Source organism: Gymnoscopelus microlampas (genome assembly GCF_963454915.1).
Source record: "Gymnoscopelus microlampas genome assembly, chromosome: 2".
Taxonomy (NCBI): Eukaryota; Metazoa; Chordata; class Actinopteri; order Myctophiformes; family Myctophidae; genus Gymnoscopelus; species Gymnoscopelus microlampas.
The window spans coordinates 4,859,081-4,876,680 of NC_139939.1; positions in this window are offsets into that span (position 1 = coordinate 4,859,081).

Here is a 17,600-nt window from a genome sequence, read left to right on the forward strand (position 1 = left end):
CAGTTATTTAACACAGCCAGCCTGTGCAACGAGGAAAGTGCGGGGATTTGGTGTTGTTATTGAAGTAGCCTTTCCACGTGAGGAGTGGCTAGGCTAGCACAACGTCGTGGGTCCCGTGTCGACGAAGGCTCGTCGTGGGAGAGGCCTAACGTCGTCATCCCTGCCCTGCTCGACGCCAAAACCAACCCCCACAAGGCGGGAGGGAGTTCGGTTCTGGAGTCGGACAAGCCACGCCGAGGACGCGCGGGAGGACCAGCTGTTTCACCAAAATAGCTGACGACGCGGTGCTACGACCCAGTGGCTGGCCGACAACAATCACCACAGTAAAATCATTACCAAAAGAAATGTGTGCTTTTGCAATGTGTGCTTTTTACTGTGTGCTGTTGTCGGACGATGAGCCGAAGTAGTTCAGGACTGTTTATGATACATAGCACTGAATGCTAAGGAAAATCGCTGCTAATGCTAACTAGCAAGAGAACTGTGCATGCTACCTAGCACTGAAGGCTAAATTGCAACAATCACTGCTAATGCTATTGCTAACTAGCAAGACGTCTGATCACGTGACGCAGGATTGGCTGGCCGCTGACCCGGAAGTAGTTTAGGGACGGTAAGGAGGCACCGACCTAAAGCCAACAGCAGGGGGCGCCATAAGACTTTGCTAGCATTCCTTTTGAATTCCTCCAGGAGAGGCACAATAGACTATTTTCCCTTGTTTTCCTCTGAACTGCTAACCATCCCATCGCCGTTATGGCGGACGCAGCTGTTTTAGCTGGACTGAAAAAGAGCCGCTCTGTGGCGCAGGCCACATTGTCCAGACGGCTAACAAAAGTAGATCTTAGCCTAGACAAGTTGACCGAGCTTGAAATGACCGCTAACATAACGGCACTTAAGGATGATTTTGACATTTTAATGGACGCTAGTAGCGATTATGTTGAAGCTTTGGAGGATGCTACAGGGGACAATACCGGGGCAGTGGCGGCGGTGCACGGGAAGTTGAAAGCGTGTGCCGACAAAGTGGACGAAGCAGCCAAACAGCTGAGGGAGGCTGTATGGAAAATACATTTGTCAAGCCAGTTTGAGTTTCGGCTGGATCGCCTAAAGCAAGCTGTTGATGAGTGTGAGCGCGACATAGCGTCAACGGGCAACTTCACCGCCGGAGCTCGGCGATCGATGCAGGACGATTTGGAGAATAAGTACAAACATTGGGTGGAATTTATGACGGATTTTTCCCCTTTCGCCCCTGATCTAGAGGTGGTTGGTATGCGGAACGTTTGCATGGACTATAAGGACAAAAAGAGTAAGACATTGAGTACATCGGCTGCAGCTGGATTAGTACCGGATCCGAGTATCAGTGCCACGGTTCAGTCGGTACCAACAAGCAGCAGCAGCGACGCACGGAGCGTCGACTGTGTGTTAGTGGACTTATACGGGGCTTCAGCAGGCGGTCCGGGGAGCGTGGCCGCACCACGTGATACGTCTCAACTGCAGCAAGGGAGCTTAATTTCCCACTTTGTGCCTTTTCCCAGCAAATCACCGAAACAAGGGAGGAGGTCGGTAGCAGGCAGCACGGCTGAATCTGCCCAAGTTTAGTGGAGTGCGAAGGGAATTACCGATGGAGGGAGAATTGGGACACGCTACAAAGACTGGCCGAACCGACTGGATCCCGTGACCTGCGCCTGTTTCACCTGCTGGACAGTGTTACGGACGCGGTGAAACAGGAGCACAAGCTGGCGCGGTACAGAAGCTCGGAGGACGTTTTTCGAGTGCTCGACGATCGATACGGTAATATGTCTCAAATTGCCCACGAGATTGTAATGGAGTTACAGAACATGCCCTCCGTGCGTAATAACCAACCGAAAGAGGCGTTAAAGTTAATCAACGCTATTGAAGGTGCGTTGATGGACTTGGAGGATTTGAACTGTGAGGACATTATGAGGAATCGTCTCGTGGTCTCGTCACTGGAGAGTAAATTACCGGACAATATGTTAGATAGGTGGCTGCTTTTCCAGTGCGAGGCTGCCAACGGGGTCCACCAGGGGAACCTGTTTAATAAACTAATGCAGTTCTTGGTGGACCAGAAATCTGTTTTACTGCGAAGGGAACAGTTGCAGCCGAGGAAACCGGGCACCGCCAGGACGGGTGACCCGCCTTCACGCGACAAGCAGGGAGACAAAGGGGACAAACAGCAGGAGAAGCGGTCATTCACAAGAGCGACGGTGAGTGACTCTAATGGCAGCTCCGCACAGGGCAACTGTGATGTATGTGGACAAGGGGGGCATGCGGGCCAAGTGTACCGCTGTAAGACTTTTAGAGAGGCTAATGCTTCAGACAGGCGGAACCATGCGAGGAAGGTGAAAGCCTGTTATAATGTCTGGATCGTCACGAGGGAGCGTGTAAGAGGAACTTTTTATGCCGAAATGAAGAGTGCAAGAGGGGGGATGATCCCCCGGATCATCACTATTTCTTATGCCTCAAAGCGCGCCCTAAGAGAGACACTGCGCCTAGAGACACTGCAAGAGGGGTCACTGCAAAGGGAAATACTGCGAGAGCGGGGGTCCAGAGGGAGGAGGGAAGAGAGCCTCGGGGTCCAACTGTTCAGCAGGAAGCCACCCTTGCGGAGCTAGGCTTGACACCGGAGCAACTAAAGGGCGTTTACAAGGCCATAACAAACAAGGCGGCAGCAGTGTGCGAGGACGCATTGGACACCTGTGAACAGCATCCAGTCCTCATGATGCTGGTTGACGTCACCACGAGGAGAGGGGAGTGGATGGGGGCCCTAATTGATCTCGCCTCTGACACTAACTATCTCACACACCAGGCAGCAGCGGATCTCGGGCTTGTGGGTGAGCCTGTCACACTGGTGGTGCATGGTGTGGGGGGGATGGAGACAACTGTGGATACAAGGAAATACAGTGTGTCTCTCAAAGTGGACATGAAGGGGACCTTGCAGAGCCACGACATGGTTTGTTATGGGCTGGAGGAGATTGCTCATATAGACTATTCTGTGGATTCAAAAAGTTTGGAAAAGTTTTTTCCCAGGGGCTGTCAAGCCGGGTGAGTTGAGGCGCCCCCAGAAGGTGGACATGCTGATAAGTGCCAGAGAGGGACGTTTGGCACCTCAGCGTTTGATGAGGTGCGGCGATCTTGTACTGTGGGAGGGGCCGTTGGGAAAGACTGTCAGTGGCGTGCATCCTGGGTTATCAGAGAGCGTGGGGTTGGCCTCCTGTCAGTCAAGGACCCACACTGCCTGCACAATGAGAGCGGAGGCTGTGAGGGTGAGCCCGATGCAGAGCAGCGTGGGAGTCAAACCACGGCAGCAAGCAACGCGGACGTCATCAAGTGGATGCAGTGGGACAGCATCGGCGCTGCTTGCAATCCTCTGTGTGGGGGCTGTCGTTGCGGCAAGTGTGCTCCAGGGGGAAAGGAGATGGCACTTTCTGACGAGAGAGAGCATGAAATCGTCAGAAGTGGCCTGACATTCAAGCAGAGTGACGCTCACAGCGACAAGTCACACTGGGACACTAGCTACCCCTGGAGAGAGGACCCTGCTACCCTGCCCAACAATAGGAGAACTGTGGAGGCGGCGTTTCTGAGGACCGAAAAACGCCTCCAGCGGGATCCTAAGTGGAAGGAGGCCTACGCGAGTCAGGTGCACGACATGGTCAAAAGGGGGGCAGCAGTCAAACTGTCAAAGGCTGTGATGGACGATTGGGACGGACCGGTGTGGTGGGTTAACCATTTGATGGCACCCAATCCACACTCTGTCACCACACCTGTCAGAATAGTCTGGGACAGTAGCCAGGAGTTCAGGGGGGTCAGTCTGAACAGCATACTGCTGAAGGGCCCAGATGTGCTGAATCCTATTCGGGCGGTGCTACTCCGTTTCAGGGAGGGAGAGCACGCTGCCATCGGAGATGTTTCTAAAATGTACAATTCCGTGTGGCTGGAGGACCGGGAAGTACACGTTCACCGGTTCCTGTGGAGGGATTCTCCCGCTGACGTTCTGGAGGATTATGCAGTGGTGCGCGTGAACATGGGCGACAAGCCGGCTGGTTGTATTGCACAGGTTGCCATGCACGAGACCGCCAACCTGCCTCAGTTTGCTGACAAAGTGGACGAGCGGAGCAGTATGCGGAGCAGTATCGCTTATGTGGATGATATTCTCCTATCTCACAACAACCACCAGAGACTAAGTGAAATATTAGCCGGGGTTGACGCCATTCTCGCTACCGGGGGTTTCTACCTCAAGCCCTGGGTGCGATCTGGTCAGAGTGGGAGGGGAAAAGCGGAGCCAGCCAGTCCTGGGATTATTGTTTTGCCTAACCAGCTGCGGGAGGAAGACAACAAGGCCCTGGGAGTTGGATATCACGTGGCGGAAGGCCATCATGGTTGCCATCAACTTTTCTAAGAGGAAGAAGGGGATGCGCTCAGAGGAAGACCTCGCTGAGGACGACGTCGACATGAAGACACCGGATCCTCTCACTCGTCGTGAGCTCAAGCTCAGCATCTGTCAAGACGCTCTGTCAAGACGCTCTGTCACACAGACGTTTTTTTAACCTTTTTAACCTATTTCTACCAAAGAGTTTTAAACCAAACTTATGGATTCTAGTCCGGTGACCTGTTCAATGGTACTACACTTGCGAACTCAGTGATCGGCACTGTGAATTATTTTATATCTTTTAACTTTTGCCGCCTTCTAGCTGGCTGTGGCTAGCCTTTAGCCTAGACGCCAACCTAATAGCGAGGTAGCTGTGGCTCGTTTTTAGCCAAGAAGCTGCTCACCCCCGCCCCCGTTTTTAGACTTTATTGGGGTCATTGAGGGTGTAGACTTTTATTTTTATTTTAACAATCGGACTTATTGATCACTTGTGATCACTACAAGCCGGCTGCGGCACCGCCGCTACAATCTTCCAGAGGAAACAGCAAACGCCCGAAACGGGTTTGTGTGTTATCATGACAACACTCACCTTTACACAGGGCTGTGAAAGCTGTCTTCTACAGGAACGGAGAATCAAGGAGTTGGAGGTGCGTATCACACTACTACATGGAATCCGTGAGGACGAGGACTTTCTCGATACCCTGGCTGCTACAGCTACAGGGCTAGCCTCCGCTATCCTGGAGGAATCCCCGGCTGGTTCTCAACCTCTGAGTTTGTTGGAGGAGCTTCGGGTCATAGATCCACAGTTCGGTGGTATTTTCTCGGGAGAGGAATTCCCGGAGCTCGGTAAAGAACCTGAGCGACCCGGTACCAGCACCAGTAACACTGCAGTGTCGAATCTATGGACTACAGTCGGCCCCCACAACGGCCGAAAGCGAAATAGAAAGCGAAACAGATACTCCACAAGAGCTGCCTCCCCCCCAATTCCTCTGGGGAACAGCTTTGAACTGCTGGGCACTCTGCTGAAAGGGCAGTCCACTCCGAGGGCTAAGAGAGTCAGGGGCCGGACCTGGGGCAGTGCCATGCCTCCACCTGCATTGCATGGAGATGTTGGGGATGTTGACCCCTCGCCACTTAGCGAGGTGGTAGTCCCTGACCACCGCGGACACACGGGTGCTCATGGAGGAGATGTTGGGGATGTTGACCCCTCGCCACTCAGCGAGGTGGTAGTCCCTGACCACCGCGGACACACGGGAGAGCATGTTGGGGGTAAAAAATCCTCGCCGCAGAGCGGGGTGGGGGTCTCCAACCGTTACGCACGACCTGGCGTGAGCCCCGTGCGCCCTGTACAGTCCCGTCCTCTATACTCCCGAGCCCCTCCGCCTCCTACACCTCCACCTCCACCTCCACCTCCCACAGTGTTAATTATCGGTGACTCCATGGTCAGAAACATCCATATTCCCAACGCCATTAAGTTCTGCTATCCAGGTGCAAATACACAACTTATTCTTGACCGACTCCCCATCATTTTAGCCGCTATGCCATCCACAATAAAGCAACTCGTCCTGCATGTGGGAGTAAATGACCGACAGTCGGTAATATCGAGGAACAACATTAAAAACATCCTCGATCTTCTTCTTGGATGCGGCAAACAAATCTTTATTTCAGGTCCTATTCCGTTGCTGCGCGGGGGGGAGGTGCGCTTCAGCCGAATCCTGGACTTGCACTACTGGCTTCAGGCGGTTTGTTCTTCCTGTGGCATTAATTATATACATAACTTTCACCTGTTTTGGGCACGTCCAGAGTTTTATTCGCGTGATGGCCTGCATCCGAGCATACAGGGAAACAACTCATTAGCATTTCACATTCAGCGCATACTGCACACAAACGCTGCCTGACTGTTGGTCCCACATTCAATTACGTCCGTATCAAACATGGTCACTTCCGGTCAAGCAAATATCTGTTCCACCTCTGTTCACCCTGCCCCCTTGTGGCCGGATAGCACTTTACCCAACGTTTCTCCAACCACAGAGACTGTAAATGAAGAAGGATTTTATTCCACAGAAGAGCTGGACACTATATTTTCAACTAGAGGACTCCACATCATTCATCTAAACATAAACAGCCTAAATTGCTCCTCAAAGAGATCAGAATTAATATCCATGTTTGGAAATGGTAGGGTAGGTATTCTCTCATTTTCAGAAACAAAGCTGGACGATTCTGTCCCAGATACAGAAATCGAGTTTAAAGGCTACATCGTCATAAGAAAAGACAGGGATCGTTTTGGGGGAGGGGTTTGTATATTTGTCAAATCAACTCTTCCTTTTTCTGTACTTCCTGATTTAGGAAAAGACACTGAATCTGTCTGGGTTAAGATAAGCTATCCAAGAGCAAAGCCAATAATTATTGGCGCCATCTATAGACCCCCAGACCAAAATAATTTTTATGAAAAATTTGAGAAAGATTTGAGAAGCCTAGGAGATGCAGAGGTGATCATAACGGGTGATTTTAACACAAATGTTTTACGAAAAGACACTACTATCTTCAAAACATTAAACAATCTCTGTAACGTGTATAATCTTACCCAACTGATAGATCAATATACCAGAATAACCCCCACATCTCAAACCATCATAGATCTAATATTGGCATCGGACAAATCAAGAATAAAAAGGAGTGGAGTCATCGAGTGCAACGTAAGTGACCATAACTTGATCTTCTGCACTCGAAAAATTCATGGACCTGCAGCTGAGGGTCACACCACAATCATCTGCAGATCCATGAAACAATACTCCCCCGAAGTGCTAACAACAGCTATGGAAAAATATAATTGGTCAGACATGCTAAATTGCTCCTCGGCCGAGGAGACCTGGGCATGTTTTAAACCTGCGTTTCTATCTGCAATTGATAGCATAGTACCCACAAAGGTGGTCAGGGTCAGAGCACGTACAGAGCCTTGGATGAAAGGGGAAATATTGGATGCAATTAAGATGAGAAACAAAAGCTACTCTGAATATAGAAAAACTAAAAGCGAAGAACTTCTTGAGAAAAGCAAAAAGCTACGAAATGAAGTTAACAAAATGATCAAAAATGCTAAAAAGAATTATTTAAACGAGAATATCGAGGCAAACAAAAGCCACCCACAAAAACTGTGGGAGGCTTTAAAGCAATTAGGATGCAGTAACAAACTACAAACAAAAAACGCAAACATCTGTATTATGTCAAGTGGTACACTCATTACCAACAAGCTGGTGGTGGCAAACAGTTTTAACAGTTTTTTCACAACCATAGCTACTCAGTTGGTCAGCAAACTACCCCCGCATTCAGGTATGTATGGTGCTGACCACATCCAAGCGCACTATGAGAACCTAGGTGCAAAAAAAGACGCTTTCTCATTAAAACCGGTAAAAACAGATGATGTGCTAAAAAAACTCATAGCCCTCCAACCAAACAAGGCCACTGGCCTTGACAATGGTTACATGGCGGCTTTCCGACATGTCGCCTTTCCGACGTTAACGAATCCTATACCTAAACCTCACCCTAACCCTAACCGCACGCGGAAGCCACTAGTCGGAGTGGCGAGATGTCGGCGTGGAAGACGGTTACCCTTGACAATATACCCACTAGATTCCTCAGAGACGCAGCTCTCTCCATTACGCCAATAGTAACCCATATTACAAATTTATCCATTAGTCAGTGTCACGTCCCTCGAGATTTCAAACAGGCAAGAGTAATTCCGCTATATAAAAAAGGGTGCAAATTAGAACCTGGCAACTACCGCCCAGTGTCCATCCTTTGTTCTATTTCAAAGGTCATGGAGAGATTAATTCAAGAGCAAATCAATAGCTATCTCGCCGCACATAATCTGCTTTTTACATTTCAATCCGGTTTCAGAACGTCCCACTCCACTGACACATGTTTACTGTACCTGACCGACTACATCAAACGCGAAGTAGACTCGGGCAATTACTGCGGCATGGTCATGCTGGACCTCCAAAAGGCGTTCGATACAGTAAACCACTCAATTCTTCTAAATAAGCTAAGGGCGTTGGGTTTTGATAGCACATCATTAAACTGGATGGAATCCTACCTAGAGGGAAGAGAACAGGTGGTTGATATAAACGGAACCATGTCCTCGCCCCTCCCCGTGAGTGGCGGTGTCCCTCAAGGAAGCATTCTAGGGCCGTTACTGTTCCTTTTGTACATTAATGACATGAGTGCTGCCTGTAACTGCAAGTTGTTCCTGTTCGCTGATGACTCAGCACTCCTGATTTCGGGAAAGGACAAATTGCAGGTCGAGGAAGCTCTCAGCTCGGAAGTCACCAAAATCCGTACCTGGCTTACCGATAACAAACTGTCACTACACCTCGGTAAAACAGAATCCATTCTTTTTGGTTCCAGACATTCTTTAAGTGGGATAAATGTAGACGATTTCAAGGTCAAAGTTGATGACACAGTAATCTCTAGCAAAGATGAGATTATCTATTTGGGATGTATACTTGACAAATACCTGTCTGGTGATAGCATGGCAACAAAGGTGATCAAAAAAGTTAATCAAAGAACAAGATATATTGGCAGAATGTCCACTTTTGTCAACAATAATGCCCTCAGGACCCTTGCCGGGGCCCTCATTCAGCCCCTCTTTGATTATGCATGCACCTCGTGGTACTCCAACATCAAAATGCCACTAAAGATTAAGCTCCAAACCTCACAAAACAAACTGATCCGACTACTTCTCGGCCTGGGGCCGATGACCCACCTTTTTCCCACACACTTTGCTAGTCTACGGTGGCTCAAGGTAGAAGACAGGGTTAAACTACTAAAAATGGGATTGACTTTTAAGATAGTCAATGCAACTCTGCCCTCAGTCCCTGCAGTACCCGCATACCTGTCTAATTACCTCCAAAAAATCACTCACAACCACAATACTAGAGGGAGGGCTAACAACGATCTGATACCACCCACCCACAATACAAACTTGGGTAAATTCTCCTTCTATAGCACTGCCACTGAAGTGTGGAACTCATTGCCCCCTTCCCTTAAGACTTGTAGCTCGCTGATATCCTTCAAGAATGCTCTGAAGGTTCACCTCTCAGGAGGCCAAAGGCGGAGGTAGTAGTTACCACTGCTACCTTAAACAGGCGAGAGGTGATCACCCCCCGGCCTTTAAGTTAACCCCCCCCCCATTTTTTACATATAGTCTTTTCCATTTCCCAATTTTCTCCCCCCCCCACTTGTACTTAATAGTTTTGTTTTGTTTTTTAATTATTATTAACGTGATGATATTAAATGTTTTTAAAATTGTGATGATATTAAATGTTTTATATGTCTTTGAATTGAGCACCAAGGACCTTCAACGGAAACAAGGCCGCAAGGTCTTTTTTGGAGTGTTCCTTTTGGACAGTTTTGTTGTATGTACTTGTGCAGTACTGCTTGTTTTTTTTTTTTTTTTCTTATGTGACTGTACTTGTACCATCCTACAAATGCTTGTTCAATAAAATATTCAATCAATCAATCAAAGCTGCTGAGCCAGGTAGCTGCGCTGTATGACCCCATCGGTCTGGCAACACCACTGAAGCAGAAGGTAGTCATTTTAGTTAGGAGGGCCTTTCAAGAGGCTGGGACTCTAACAAAAGACACCTGGGACCTGCCGCTGTCTGATGATCTCCGTGGGAAGGCTATCGAGCTTTTTAAGGAGTACTCCAGACTCAGCACCGTCACTTTCCCTCGGAGTATTACTCCTCCCGGCTGGGTGGGAAAACCTTACATTTTCTGACAGGAGCATAGACTCTTATGGGGCAGTACTTTATCTCCGCTGGGAGACGAAAAGCGGAGTACAGTCCCGGCTGGTGGAGTCCAAGGCCAAGTTAGCTCCGCTGGACCAGAGAGGCGAGGCAGTCAGGGCGGAGATCTGCGGAGCTGTTTTCGCTTCCCGGCTGAAGGAGTATGTGCTGAAGCAGGGCCGTGTGGAGGTGGAAAGGTGGTTCCACTTTGTGGACAGTCAAACAGTGCTGGGTGCCATTCAGAGGGAGAGCTATGGGTTCCAGACGTTCTTCGCCAACCGGGTCGGTGAGATTCAGAATGCTGGGCCTGTAACTGACTGGTGGTGGATTCCTGGGGAGGAAAATGTTGCTGATCTTGTCACGCGGGGGTGTTCTCCGGAGGAGCTAGACGGAGATTCTCGGTGGCAGAGAGGCCCTAGGTTCTTGTCCCTGCCAGTCGAAGAGTGGCCCATGAAGTCAGCAGCCGAGGTGGCTTTCGAGGCCAGGGAGAAAGTGAGTGCGTTGCAGAGGAAAGCATTCACAGCTGTTGTAACCAGAGCCCAGGCGTTGAAACTAGCTGCACCAGGCGGCACCTCCCCAGCTGTGGGGCTGCCATCGCGTGCTGCTGCTGCGCCTTCCGTGGGGCTGCCACCAGACGCTGCTGCTGTGCCTGCTGTGGGGCCAATCAACGTAAACGTGGAGAGACTTTGGGGGGAGGCTCTGGTGGACCTAATGGACCTGAATAGGTGCGGGTCTTTGTCCAAGCTCTGTGGTGCCGTGGGTTATGCCCGCAGAGCGGTGCACACCTGGTTGCTCGGCAGGACCGGCAATCGAGCACAGTGGGAGGTGGTACTGACAGTTAAGGAGCGCACAGCCAGTGGCGCGGGAAGGGGGGGGCTACGGGGGCTGCAGCCCCCCTGGTTATTGGAAGGGATTTAAAAAAATGTTTTTTTATTACATTTAAATTTAATTAAAAGAATGAAATAACGTAACCCTAACCTAACCCTAACCCTAACCCTAAAACCAAAATAAAGTAAAGGAAATAAAGTGCCAAAACCCACCCAAACCCGCACATTTTTCGACCCGAACCCGCAAAAAAATCGCGCGTGCATGCGTCAAGCGGATTCCCCCGACGCTCAGCCCCCCTGGCTGTTAAGTACTTCCCGCGCGCCTGCGCACAGCTGCGTTTCAGGACTTGTGCCTCGCTGCCCAAGCTGGTGTGTCCTTTCCCACAACAACACTGGAGCGGCTAGTTGTGAGAAAGGAGACAGGACTCTTGCTGTGCCACGGTCGTGTTCAGTCCGTGGAGTTAGAGCGGCCGGGGGTTCCTTTAATTCCGTACGGAGTGCGGGTCAGCACCCTCCTCGCTGAGCAAGCTCATCGTGCCAACCACGAGGGGGTTGCTGGAACCCTCCTCCGAATGAGACAGAAAGCCTGGGTTGTGCAGGGCCCCAGAGTTGCCCGGAGAGTGATAGACTCTTGCCTGTACTGCCGACAAATGAGAGCTAAATTGAGCTCTCAGGTGATGAGTGATCTCCCGTCTGTACGCACCAGCCCAGCAGCTCCCTTCCAATACACCACACTGGACCTGTTCGGGCCATACACCGTCAGAGATGCTGTGAGGCGGCGGGTAAAGAAGAAAGTCTGGGGAGTGGTCTTCAGCTGTATGGCTTCGCGGGCGATCTATACAGACCTGGTGGAGGACCTCTCCACAGAGGGCTTTCTGATGACCTACCAGCGGTTCACAGCTCTGAGGGGCCATCCTGCGAAATTGTGGTCGGACAGGGGGACTAATTTTGTGGGGGCCCAACCTGCTTTGGATGACCTATACAGTTTCCTCGCGGGCATTGACAAAGACAGTGTCCAGAACAAGGCGGCTGTAGCTGGGACTGATTGGGTGTGGGGGTTTAGTCCTGCGGACTCACTGCATCGAAATGGGGCAGCAGAGGCGGCCGTTCGCATTTTAAAGAGGGCTTTGGGTAGCGTTGATGAGGGAGGGAATCTGACCACTCTGGAGTTCCAAACGCTACTTTACCTAGCAGCTAACCTGGCCAACGAGAGGCCTATTGGGGCTAGAGCACAGGTTCAAGACGAGGGGGTGGAGGTTATTACACCAAACTCATTGCTACTGGGGCGGGCGGGGCCCAGGGGTGATAACCTGGGATTCGAGTTTCCTTCTTTCCCTTTCAGTAGGCTTCGGGCGGTCCAGATCGAAGTGGACAGGTTCTGGAAGCGGTGGAGCCAGTTGGCGGGTCCTCATCTTTTCATCCGCCATAAGTGGCATACTCCGGCCCGGAATGTCGCCGTCGGTGATCTAGTGTGGGTGGCGGACCAAAATGCGCTGCGAGGACGGTTCCGGCTGGGCCGTGTCGTGAAGGCGTTTCCTGACTCCAAGGGAGTTGTCCGGGACGTGGAGGTGCAAACATGTCACAGCCTTCCCATCTCCTGGTCTCAGGTAAAGAAGGACGGCGTGCCATGTCCCACTACCTTCCTCCGCAGGGACGTGCGGAGGTTGGTGGTTTTGATCCCAGTGGAGGAGCAGGTATAATTTAGTTATAGTCTTTTTGGAGAAAGATGGAGACCTGACAATGATAACTTTACTTTCTGTTCTTTGTGCTCGGATGCTGTTTCCATACGGTTCATAATGAACGGATGCGTTGGACTCAGCGAACATTGTTCCCTTCCAGACGGTTCATAATGAACGGATTGCGTGCTGCGGACGGACCTAACCTTTTTATTCTATCTTTTTTATAAAAGACTTGTATGCTCCCATTTGTATGGCCTATTAGATTGACGCAATCCATAGCCCAAGTGGGAGGTGTGTAGTTTATAGGGTCTTTCCGACCATATTATAGATTTCTACAAACATGTTTACAAACATTCAAGCTGGTAGCGAGTGACCTCTAGAGGAGAGAAGGGGTCTTTTTCTTCTCCGCTGCTATGACGTCAGGATTGTTGTTGTAAATGTGTTGTTTGTCGTGTTTACTGTCTTTACTCATGTTCTTTGGGGGGTTGGATCCTGGGGGCATGTGTAATTTTGGGGATACTTTTTTATAGGAATTATTCCGGTGAGTTTAGGATACGGGAAACATCCTTATTTAATTGCAACGTATGTGTGTTTATGTACGAGAGGTCCACATGTGTTCTTGCGCGTGCGCAGAAGAGTTGTTTTGACCAGAAAGTTTTCATTCCATCGCAGCGTGAGAGAGCGTTCGCACGTAAATAGAGAGCTGGTAAGACAATTGTGCACGAAAAGTGATCATTCTGTGTAAAACTCTTTTATTATACTCATATATGTTGTTAGTTTATTTATGCATGTTTCGTATATTATTAATGGTATTTTTTTTTCGTGTGGTTTTGTGTTTTTCAGTTAAATAACCTGCAACTACTGCTACTACATCACCTCATGCTACCGTTAGTCTAATGTGCGTAGATTCTCTGGGCTGGCTGAAGGTAGAAATACTGTACCAGTGATAGTTTAGTTAGATGACCATGTGTGTTTATGTGAGAATGTGTGTGTGTGTTTTATTTAATAAATTACCAAAAGACAGTATCGGTGTTCGTGTTGATGTTGTTGTTGAGTGATTACATCAAATCTATCTACGTGTGTACGTCCCTGGACCGAGGGGAAGATCTGAAGTTAGGTGGAGCTTTAGATATCGGTACATATATTGACCCACCTCATAACTGTCACGACATTCTGAGCTTGTTCCTCAATCTTCTTAGCGTAGTCCTCTCGCTTCTTAGCGTCTTCCTCTCGCTTCTGAGCAATAGCCTCTCGGTGACGCAAGTACCCCTCCAACTCCTTCCTGTAGCATCTTAAATTCCACAGTATCCCCAGACCCCCGCCCGAAAATAGTGTGTTTCTTACAAACTTCGCCACCTTTGTCTTGGACCACTGGGAGAGTGCCATAAAGCTGCCTCTGAACCTCCACATCTTGGCGATAATGGGCTGGCTTGTATCTCCACTGGTAGCCAAGTACCCCTGACGGCAGCGTTGCCAGGTTTAGTATGAGAAATAAGCAAACCAAGACTAGGAAAACAAGCCCAAAAGAAAGCAACCAAGGCCACTTTTGAACGACGCGTTGTGAGCTTATGTGGAATATATTGATTCGTTTTTTTTTGGAAGCAAGCCTAAATAAGCAAGTACACTTTAGAAACAATCGAAGAAAAAAGAGAAACGCAACCCACAACTACCAATTTTTACAGAAAAAGAAGCCCAACGTCGCTTATAATCCTGTACCCAGCCTGTATTGACTGAAACACAAAATGAAATATTTAGTGTGTGCATACTGTTTATGTAAAGTGGAACATTTTACTCACATTGATGTATAGTTTTTCTGTAGCTCTCTGCTTTACTGTACATTAGGCCAAGTTTTCTATTGATGTAGAATGACTGAAGTATTGCAATTGACATTTTAGAGGCATAATGGGATATATATCCGCACAACAGCTAATTCCATAATCATCTTTATGAGATAACTTACTCGACTTACAACTGGCCATCAGCTCCAGCAGGCTTGGGACGTTCTTTCCAGTTCATTTTGGGTATGTGGAAAAAGGTTTTCAACACACCAGTGTTCACAATATGTGGGAATTCTTGGTGGTTGATGATGCAGCAAGAACATGTCTTTAATTGTCAGTTCTTGTGAGTGGAGCCTGGACCTGAACACATTAAGAGAAGATAAGATGAGACCTTTATTAATCCTGCAAGAGAAATTCAGTCACCATAGACAGCACAGCAGCTTAAAGGTTCTATGACATTCATTTTCACTTTTTTTATTTTGTATGTTTTTTGGGGGGTTTTATGACCTCAATTACACCCAAAAAATCTGAACTTTGAACATTCAGTGGATTTTCTGTGGTCTGGGGTTTTCTGAATAATTAGGCTGAAAAGTAATCTGAGCTTGGCCCTTGGGCAGTGAAGTCACAGGCGATTAATCCCGTCCACTTTCCTCCTCACCCCTCCCCTCCCCTATCCTTTCCTTTGGTGGGGGGCGGAGCAGAGGCGATGATTGACAGGCAAAATCCCTCAACAGCGACACCCGCAGGCAAAGATTTATTTTTTCACTGCAGTTGAAAAGGCTTTAGAAATGTGAGAGAAAAACACCTGCCATGGATCAATGGAGTGGATTTTTTTTGTTAAAACTTTGTATACACGTTTGAAGCACCATGACAAAGACTTTTAATGTGTGGTAAAACTGAACGTCATGAAACCTTTAAGATAAAGTTACTGTGAAGGGCAAGAAAAATAAAGTACTGTAGATACAGCAGAGTAAACCACATCACGCTCAAAGAAACACCATTGATAATTAACAAAATATACAGCACTATATACAATCAACAGTGATGTCATAGTGCAGATAAGAGAACACACAGTAAGCATGTCACATAGTGTACTTACTGTAAATTGTCTACAGCAACCTTCTCTCGCCTTCCAGCAGCATGCCTGATGATGTTTGAAGCATCACTTGAACTCTTTGATTTGCCAAAGAAGCGCTTCTTTAACCTATAGAGAGATAGATAGAATATGTTATTGGCATCATTTAAAAGCAAACAGTGCAACCATTAAAAACGCCAAAATATAAATATAAACACAAAACACAACTAACCTCATCAAGAAACTGTCTGTCGCCCGTTGTATCTTGTTTTTCTCCATGTTCAAAGCAGAGAGAAACTTAAATGACAAAGCCTCCTCCTTTTCTCTGATTAGCTCAACTGTCCCTTGAGGTTTGCAATATATTAGTTGGCCAACTTTCTCCCTTCTACACATATATCATCGACATCTTGCCATGTGCACACAGGAGCAATGACATGTTTGATGGCAGCTGCAACACTACATGCAATCAATGTATTCACATCATGAGTCAATGGTGCAATTCTGACCTCAGTCCCAGCTACAACACCTGCCTGTACTTTCATTGAACAGATGCAAGCATTCTTGCATCTTAGTCCTCAAACTGTCGACCAAGAGCTCTGTGCTCTTCCTCACTTCCTTCATGTCCTTAATTGTCCTTTCTTATGAGTGGAGCCTGGACCTGAACACATTGAGATAAGATATGATGAGACCTTTATTAATCCTGCAAGGGAAATTCAGTTGCCAAAGGCAGCACAGCAGCTTAAGATAACGTTAGGGCAAGAAAAGTACTGTAGATACAGCAGAGTAAAATACATCACACTCAAAGAAACACAACAATTAACAAAATATATAACACTATACACCCTCAATAGTGCTTTCATAGTGCAGATGAGAGAACACACAGTAAGCATGTCACATAGTGTACTTTATCTACAGCAACCTTCTCTCTCCTTCCAGTAGCATGCCTACTCTTCCTCACTTTGAAGCAGAACGTCTGTTCAATTTTATCCTCCTCCTGGACTTTTTTTAGGGGAGGGTGGTGGAGTGCTGAATCTGATAACAAACATGTATAATTACAGATACAATTTATTATGCATTTAGCAGATGCTCTCATCCAGAGTGACTTAAAATGAGCAAGGTAACATACTGTAGCCTACAGTACATAACATAACATACATGGAATGCAGAGACAAGAGCCTCGAGAACTAGGATCCCAGGTAAACCAAGGGGAGGCATGGGGGGGGGGGGGGGGGGGTGTCGTCTGTCTACAGGGAAACTGGTACTAGCTCCTCTTTAGGCCTCCAGAAAGATGAGTTTTTAGGGCTGTTTTGAATGAGCCCAGCGAACTGCATGTTTACCTGGTAGGGGAGAGTGAGGTAATGTGAGACACAGGGTAAAGTGAGACACAACCCTTATCACCTGACCACAACACCTGTGTGGTCATATGACCATTAGATTTTGAAGCCCCTCCCATTTCCCACTTACCATGGAGGAGGACCTCATTGTGCTGTAGTAAGCATGTTTTTTTCACTAAAATATGTTTTTTGCATGTAAAAGTATTTTTTGGGGCTGTCAACATAATCAGCTGTTGTGTCAAAGAAAATTGATTCAGGTAGAAAAACTTATGTCATGCATGTTGATGAACTACAAACCTATACATCCATGTGATTAATGCTAATTGAAGATTAGCCAGAATTGCTAAAAGTGGTCCTTTTCACCAAAATGTGGCTGTGGGGTAAAGTGAGACAAATGGCATTGGGGTAAAGTGGGAAACTGTCTCAAAGTTAAGTTTAGTACTTAAACATAGTTTAATCTAATATTGGTTTGATAATCCAATTGGTTTGATAATCTAATATTGGTTTGATTGGTTAAAACTGGTTTGTCTCGGTTGGGGTAAAGTGAGACACCTTCCAATTGTGTAGAGCAAAATGTGCTTAATGACCAATTGCCATGATTCTGTTACTAGTCTGACATTAGTTCTGGAATGTGTGGTTGTCAAGCTAGCTGTCGGTATTCTAACTGTTAGAACATGTGTTTTTATGGTAGTTTTAAACTGAAAAAAGTAAGTGGATCAGTTTACCCCATTGATTTTTCTGGTTTG